Source organism: Rutidosis leptorrhynchoides, chromosome 1 (genome assembly GCF_046630445.1).
Source record: "Rutidosis leptorrhynchoides isolate AG116_Rl617_1_P2 chromosome 1, CSIRO_AGI_Rlap_v1, whole genome shotgun sequence".
Taxonomy (NCBI): Eukaryota; Viridiplantae; Streptophyta; class Magnoliopsida; order Asterales; family Asteraceae; genus Rutidosis; species Rutidosis leptorrhynchoides.
The window spans coordinates 232,667,344-232,677,058 of NC_092333.1; positions in this window are offsets into that span (position 1 = coordinate 232,667,344).

Consider the following 9,715-nt stretch of genomic DNA (forward strand, 5'->3'; position numbering starts at 1 on the left):
GCACCATCGATCTATATGTTACTGCTCATTATATTATTTCTGATCGAACAAACCAAACAAGAAGCCACTTATTTTTTTTTCTTTCTTTCATTTTCCTTCGAAACCTGCTGGAATTTCTTTTCTGTTTCAAGTTGATGAAAATACCGCCCAAGTTGCTGTCACCAAGTTGTTGATGATACTTTTTCTTTTATATTGGCTGACAAATAAAACCCATGTATCTAGTAAAGCTGGATGATATTAATTTATTTCATGAAAACCTTTTGGGCCATCAGTTTTCTTTTTCTTGTTGGGCCGTAATTCAAATTTTGCGGTTGGGCTTGTGAATCTATTAGTGGGTCGAGGGATTTTGGATCAGAGATGTTAACGGGATTTCTTAAATTGTTTGGGCTACTCTTGGGCCGTAACAAAAGCCCAACTGATTTCTGTTTCAACCGAAACCCAAATCTAATAGGGAATGACGATGATGAATTGTGATGAGGGTTCAATACTTCGATAATGATAATTAAATAATAGAATGATTGTGATGATCGTGATATGATGATAATGAGCTCATTATGTTATGATTATGATTATGATAGATATGATATATTGATGATGATGTTGTGATAATAAAAAGTGATACATGAAATGATAAAGAAGATGAACTAAGAAACATAGATTTAGCCTGCGTATAATATCAGAAAAGCAACAGTCAGGGCAGTGGTTTGGAGTGTTGGGTTTAGCAGGAGGTCGCGGGTTCAAACCAGGGCTTGGTCATTTTTTTTAAGGACAACTTCTTTGAGGTAGTTACTTATTTATTTATTTATGTATTATTATTATTATCATTATTATCATTATTATTATCATTATTATTATTATTATTATTATTATTATTATTATTATTATTATTATTATTATTATTTCAAATAAATATTATTTATATACAAAGATATAGATTCATTTCATATATCATAACTAAATTAATATTACATACTAATTTTTAAATAAAATGTTATTATCTATAAAAATATAAAATAGTTATAATTAATCTAGTTATTACAATAACATATAAATTATTAAGATAACAAGTATATTAATATTAACAAATCAATTTGTTTGAATATTATTACATGTTTTAATATATATAACTGATATAGGTTCGTGAATGGGAGGTCAACCCTGCATTGTTCAGTTCCGTCGTATGCATATTTTTACTACAAAATATCGTATAGTGAGTTTTCATTTGCTCCCCTTTTAAATGCTTTTGCAATATATATTTTTGGGACTGAGAATACATGCGCTGCTTTTATAAACGTTTTACGAAATAGACACAAGTAATCGAAACAACATTCTATGGTTGGCTCATCGAATCGAATATGCCCCTTTTAGTCTGGTAATCTAAGAATTAGGGAACAGACACCCTAATTGACGCGAATCTTAAAGATAGATCTATTGGGCCCAACAAGCCCCATCCAAAGTACCGGATGCTTTAGTACTTCGAATTTATCATGTCCGAAGGGAGTCCCGGAATGATGGGGATATTCTATATGCATCTTGTTAAGGTCGGTTACAGGTGTTCAATCCATATGAATGATTTTTATCTCTATGTAGTTTGCGAAATGCCTAATATGAGATGTATATTTATGGAAAAATGAAATCTTGTGGTCTATTAAAATTATGGAAATGATTGATTACGATAAACCTATGAACTCACCAACCTTTTGGTTGACACTTTAAAGCATGTTTATTCTAAGGTATAAAAGAAATCTTCCGCTGTGCATTTGCTCATTTTAAGGATATTACATGGAGTCATTCATGGCATGTAACACCCTAGGCAAATCCCACATCGCCCACAGACATGAGTGATCATGGGATTATAAGGTAATACTCACGCTTAAATGACACAACGCGTTTTGGGATCACAGGCTGAGTAGAAGTGCGAGTACGTTGTGGTTAAGCGTGCTCGTGCGAGAGCACTACCAGGATGGGTGACCTCCTGGGAAAGTGCTTCTCATCTATGGTCGCCAAGAAAAACCCGTGCGCCTGCGGGCAAAACGGACAATATTGTGGTCATGTTAAGCTGGGGTGTTACAGAATGGTATCAGAGCCACTCATGTGCCGTTGGGGGTGGTAGGGCAAACCTCATCGAGGACGATGAGTCCCTGAGGGGGGGTGAATGTAACACCCTAGGCAAATCCCACATCGCCTACAGACATGAGTGATCATGGGATTATAAGGTAATACTCACGCTTAAATGACACAACGCGTTTTGGGATCACAGGATGAGTAGAAGTGCGAGTACGTTGTGGTTAAGCGTGCTCGTGCGAGAGCACTACCAGGATGGGTGACCTCCTGGGAAAGTGCTTCTCGTCTGTGGTCGCCAAGAAAAAGCCGTGCGCCTGCGGGCAAAGCGGACAATATTGTGGTCATGTTAAGCTGGGGTGTTACATGGCATATTTAGGACAGTACATCTCAATGGGACCAAAGTTTGATGACTTCGTCTAGATGGATTAGGACGGGCCATCACATATCAAACTCACGAATCCGAGCACTAAAACTTGCTCAATCACCCACATCGGGAAAAACTCAACCAATCTCGTACCGAGATATCAACTCCTTAGCGTACCCATACCAAGTACAATGCTAATAACAACCACATACCAAAATAAGGTCAACAACCTAACCGATGAAGACCGAAATAAAAGTGAATCCTTACGGATAACACTTACCACTTAACATCCCTTGTAGTGCGCAAACACGGCTAATACGCAACTATCGTAAAATTGTAAGCAACGGCTAAAACCCCTAGCGTCCAAAACGGCTATGGCAACGCTAATCCCAAGGTGCAAAAAAACGGAAATTGTCACACCTTCAACAACATGTGAGCGAAACACGGCTATCGCATCACTAATCACACAAAGATGGCTGAAACAACCCGAGCCCAAACATATATGGAGGATGGTCGAAACAACCCGAACCTTAGTGATTTCGCAACAACCCGAAATTCTTCAACCCAATCCATATTTTCAACAAATGCGATGACCGCAACAACCCTAGTCATTGTGAATACGTGCAAACCGATATTCACTTTCCAAATCACAACACAAGGAATGGTACTCTCATTTCCTACCGGTACTCTCATTTCCCGATAATGTTATACCATGCCGATATAACACTACTCCCAAGATGAAGTTAGCAGACCGAGTCAACGACCGTAACTCACCAATCTCACACACGCTCTTTTGGCCTCTCTCAACGAGTAGTGTAGCATCGCACACTGCACACACCATAGTGAATCCTAACGGAATACACTAACCATCCACCCCAAGCAACAAGTATATACACATACTTAGAAACATTCCACTCACTTGGAATCTTTGCACACACATTATACGTACGCGTACACAACGCCATCACAATCGAGCAAGAACAACCTATATCGCACATAGGTACAAAACAATAATTCTCTAGAAGAGAATCAGACACGCACATCCCTTAACCGGGGATCTCACCTTGTTCGTCGCACACGTCCATCATCTCTCAATGATGTTCACCATTTTACCACCTCGGTGATAATTTAAATCCAACTTAATAGGTACAATTTGATTCAAATCGTACTCTTACCACAATCGACCACGTAGATGTCAACACTAGCCCCGAATCTATACGGGCTCCGGCCAACATCAACTCACTAAAAACCTCTCCGTGCGGGAGTACAGACTCCCCCACTTAGAACTCCGTTCCATAACCACATCATTGAGATAAAAGTATCCCGCGAAACCACTATCCACTCATTGTTGACTTAGTCAACCGTCGAGTCCGTCTCCGTCTCACCGAGACTCATACAACCAACATGCTAAAGAAAGACAAGATCCATCCTTCTTGTATTCCATAATATACCCATCACGATACCTTGCTCCAACCTTGAGCATACGAAGGGTTTCGGATTACCCTTCGCTACCTCAACTGAAGTACTTACCCAACCGTACAAGTATCTCTCTATGATAATGCTAAAAACGAACATATATTTCATAGCATTATTCCTCAAGAAAGACAAGCTTTTAGTTGCAATTGTTCTATTTACAAGTGATATTCGTTTAAATAATAAAAGGTGAAGACAAAAGACAGATTCGACGAATTGAAGACGCAAACGACCAAAAAGCTCAAAAGTACAAAAGACAATCAAAAAGGTTCCAATTATTGATAAGAAACGTCTCGAAATCACAAGAGTACAAGATTCAAAACGCAAAGTACAAAATATAAAATTGTACGCAAGGACGTTCGAAAATCCGGAACCGGGACCAGAGTCAACTCTTAACGCTCGACGCAACGGACTAAAAATTACAAGTTAACTATGTATATAAATATAATATAATATATAATTAATTATATTAATTATATATATATTATATTTATATATAAAAAACCGTCGGCAGAGAAAACTCCAAGGACTGAGCTGTAAATACTATCTCCGCGACTCGCGGAGTTTGAAGGGGTTTTTGCCGCGAGTCGCGGAGCCCCAAATTTCTACTCTGGCTATAAAGCAAACCGAATTCTGATCAAATTTCATATTCTATTTCAATCTATCTCTCATATATACGATATATATATATATATAATTTATATTTTAATTTTAATTTTAAATCCTAATAATAAGGGTATGTTAGCGAATGTTGTAAGGGTGTAAGTCGAAATTCTGTCCGTGTAACGCTACGCTATTTTTAATCATTGTAAGTTATGTTCAACCTTTTTACATTAATGTCTCGTAGCTAAGTTATTATTATGCTTATTTAAAACGAAGTAATCATGATGTTGGGCTAATTACTAAAATTGGGTAATTGGGCTTTGTACCATAATTGGGGTTTGGACAAAAGAACGACACTTGTGGAAACTAGACTATGGGCTATTAATGGGCTTTATATTTGTTTAACTAAATGAAAGTTTGTTAATGTTAATATAAAGATTTACAATTGAGCGTCCCTATAAATTACCATATACACTCGATCGGACACGATGGGCGGGGTATTTATATGTACGAATAATCGTTCATTTAACCAGACACGGGAATGGATTAATAGCCACTAGAATAATTAAAACAGGGGTGAAATTACATTCAAGGGTAATTGGTGTAATTGTTAACAAAGTAGTAAAACCTTGGTTTACACGCAGTCGATAACCTGGTGTATTCATTAAACAAAGTATTAAAACCTTGTTACAATTCGAATCCCCAATTAGTTGGAATATTTAACTTCGGGTATAATAATAATTTGACGAGGACACTCGCACTTTATATTTATGACTGATGGACTGTTATGGACAAAAACCAGATGGACATATTGAATAATCCAGGACAAAGGATAATTAACCCATGGGCATAAAACTAAAATCAACACGTCAAACATCATGATTACGGAAGTTTAAATAAGCATAATTCTTTTATTTCATATTTAATTTCCTTTATTTTATATTTAATTGCACTTCTAATTATCGCACTTTTATTTATTGTTATTTAATCGCACTTTTAATTATCGTATTTTTTAATTATCGCAATTTCATTATCGTTATTTACTTTATGCTTTAATTTAAGTCTTGTATTTATTTTATATTTTACATTAGGTTTTAACTGCGACTAAAGTTTTAAAATCGACAAACCGGTCATTAAACGGTAAAAACCCCCCTTTATATAATAATAATATTACTTATATATATTTGTATTTTTATAAAAGTAAACTAATATAGCGTTGAACTTTGTTTAAAGATTTCCCTGTGGAACGAACCGGACTTACTAAAAACTACACTACTGTACGATTAGGTACACTGCCTATAAGTGTTGTAGCAAGGTTTAAGTATATCCATTCTATAAATAAATAAATATCTTGTGTAAAATTGTATCGTATTAAATAGTGTTTTCTAATAAAATTTAATAACTATTTTATATACACCTCGCATAACATCACTCTAGCAAATCATCGAGTTGCTATCACTTGTAACTTCCACACCATCACTCAAACACCTAAGGGTTTCTTGCCGGTACCCTAAGTTCAATGTAACCGCAACACCATCGGAGTCGAATACCACGCTTGTAGGTATGAAAGAGGCACCTAACAATGTGTCCCGTAGACTCCATTACCAACTTTCATCGAGATCAAAACACTTGATCTCATGGGTTCCATCCACCCGACGAACCTCATGGTTATCAACTTCAACACGAAAGCGAACACGCACTGACATCAGAACACCAAAGCCCGTTTCCATGGCTTGGTAGAAACTTTTTCCCAATCACTAAGGAATGCTTGGTTGCACCAAGTCTTACGCCCTTCGTCCGTCAATCAAAACGTCACCATAGGGTAATTCCATTAGGAATGTCACCCATAACAATAATATGCACAACACAATGCATTCAACAAACCCAAACTCATCGGCACATAATAAATAATCAAAGGACACATTTATTAAAACAAAAATTACCTTAATGTCTCCTCGCGGCATTCGCCGCCGCCAACTAAGGACAATCTGGCTTGCGATTTCCCTCTTTATGACAATAGTAGCACATTCCGTCATCACTTCTCGGCATTGTGCACTCCCATAACTTGTGGCCCCTAACACCACAATTGAAACATCTAGGTGCACGAGAACTCGTCGTGCCTTTCCCCACATTACCCGTACTCGCGCTTGCGCCCTTATTTTTCTTACTTGGAGCACCATACGAATCAACCCTTCTCTTACTTGAACGTTCACTAACCATAGATCGCGAATGTGATTCGAATCCCCTAGCCACGGTGAATAACTCTGCAAATGAATTCACTTGACCTCTGCTAATTTTGTTCCGCATGTCATCATTCAACGGTCGATAGAAATCTCCCATCAACATACGATCATTCCTGATATACTCCGGGAAAAACGAGCCTTTGCCATAAAGGTCGTCTTGAGAGTATTCAAGTCCATAGATCCTTGTAGCAAATTTCGCAACTCATCACACAAATCCGACAAATCGGCTTGTGTCCCGGAGTCCTAGAAGAATTCCTTCTTAAAATCGTCCCACGATAACCCCATAAACGATTCACCACCAACAATATCAATTTTACCATCCAACCAATCCTTCGCCCTACCCCGCAACAAGCTAGCAGTGAGTCTTGTCCTTGTCTCGTGAGGGCATTCAATAGTGCGAAAACACCCTTCAACATCCGAGATCCATGTTGTGCTTATCAAAGGATCCGATTTCCCGTCATACATTGGAGGGTTAGTCCTCATGAAGCTCTTATGACAACGCTCCATTTCACCACTACTTCGAAATTCGGAATACTTCCTATCCATTTCTTCTCGTAACTCTCCCAATTGCTCCGCAACGGCGGCCGCAACTCTAGCGTTAAACTCATCGTTGCCACTTTGATTCGTCCTCAAAGTCCCACTTCTCGTATTCATTCTAAAGAATGCGAACGATTAAACAACGAACGCGTAAAACCACATACGCAACATCGCCCCAGCTTGCTCAACAATCGTCTTACATCACTTGTTAGACACGATTTGTACTCGTAACAATGGTAGCTAGTCATTATTACGTGCACACACCGTCTCAATTTGTTAGTACAACGACTCTCTTGCTCGATGATATTCACAAACGCAAAAATACAACGCAATATAAACATGCATAATATAATATCACGATACAAGCCATAATCCAAGTTAGTTCACTTACACGCTAAGGCACTAACCAAATTCCCGTTCTGACCCGTACTTCTACAAGTCCCGCAGCAAATAAGCACACATAAAAGTCTAAGTCTAGGAACCTATCTCAAGTCACCTAAATCCCTTAGACCATGCTCTGATACCACTTGAAACGACCCAACCCGCCGTTAAACCATCCCATAAAAATTTTCTTTTCTTTATAGTGATTTAGTACTATTAGCTCGACATCATGATTATAATTTCCACCAACATTTAAAACACCGACTAGTTCAAAAGACCTTAGCATCATACACTACATATTTTAAAATCATAATTATCAAATCCGGTCACATAATTAACAGACACTACGTAAGTTCCGACAAAAGTCCGAGCATGGTGAATGGGAATAAACTACCCAATCCTATGTAATCCAAAAGCCAAGTCTTCTAAGCATCACACGCTAGCTCACTAATCTCCACGCTTACCCTTTCCACGCCCGCCTTGCAAATCTATAAAAATCTAAACAACGAGAGGGTAAGCTAATGCTTAGTGAGTGAGAATATACTACATACATATATATGCATAAAATGGACACGCCACACAATAACAATCAAAAAGCACATACCGGAGTCCAGGCATAAGGGCAAGCTAATCTAAGCATACTGTACGATCACTACAACAAACTAATATAACAACAATGTAAGTACACCAACAACGATATGAACAATGCCATCAAGCTACGCCCGGAGGGTTAGCTACATCACAACAATATCAATAACATATTTATAAATATATAATCAACGAACCTACAACTCAAGGTTAACTACTTAACCTTAATCACCTGAAGGATAGCCGTGCAAAATGACCTTAGTGAATATGCACAACCTGAGATTCACTACCTTAAATACATAGTATAACCGAGGATGGCCGCGTAAACTGAGCCTTAGTGAATACGAACTACCCGATATTCACTACCGCAAACTATGAGTCCAACCAAAAAGGGACAATCGTAACTACCCGAAATATTGTAAATACGAACAACCCGATATTCACGTCCCAAACCATAACCCACGGTCTCGGGATTATATAAATCCACATCATCGGGATTATATATATATATATATATATATATATATATATATATATATATATATATATATATATATTTTCTTTTAATATTCTTGAATTATTATGACAGACTTTTCTGTCATGGGCTCATGGAGCCACCGCTTACAACTACCTTCTTGGTGCTAGTGCATGTCTTTATTTAATGTTAACTCCTTGTTGAGTCCCCAAAATAATTAAGGATTTAATTATGACAAAACTGTAGTTTATTTGCACTAAAGTGTTATGTGCAGTCAGCACAAGTTTGTTTATGTATAGACAGCAGATATAGCTGTGTCGAGTGTTTAGTTTGCTGCTCAGTCTACCAGCACAAGGTAGACAGTGTTCTTCAATCATCACAGGATGTGTACTCAGCAATTCAAGAACATGAAGTGGCTCAGCAATGAAGAACCAGCACAGCTGGAATGCAGCTCACTACACAAGACAGCTATGCTCCATTATAAGCATAGTCGTTTCCTGAGTGGTCTACATCAATGGTACTATTCAAAAGAAGTCAAAGACAAAGTTGAACAGAAAAGGACACGCGTCGGCGGCTGACAAGTGACCTTACAAGACCATGTGGGAATGCAGAAGGTTAACACATGTGCAGACATGGGTTATACTTTGTCATCACCTAGGGAACACAACATTCTATTTGTTTAATCAAATAGTGGTGCCAAACCGAATTGGGGTGTTCCTGCAAATAGCCACCAAAGAGGAAAGAAGAGAGCATGCTCTCTGATATAGTTGTCTTCACAAGTACAGACATCCTATGTACTAGTGGACAATAGAACCATTACACGGTTAATAGGATTACTATAAATTGTTGTATCCACTATTGTTACAACTAGTGGTGTGGGTTTATTTTATAGAGTCAAAATGTGTAATAGCTATTAGTTTACCTCTTAGCTATAATCTAGGTAATCTGTATCAACCAACTATCATTCCGCCAAGGATAGTTGTGATT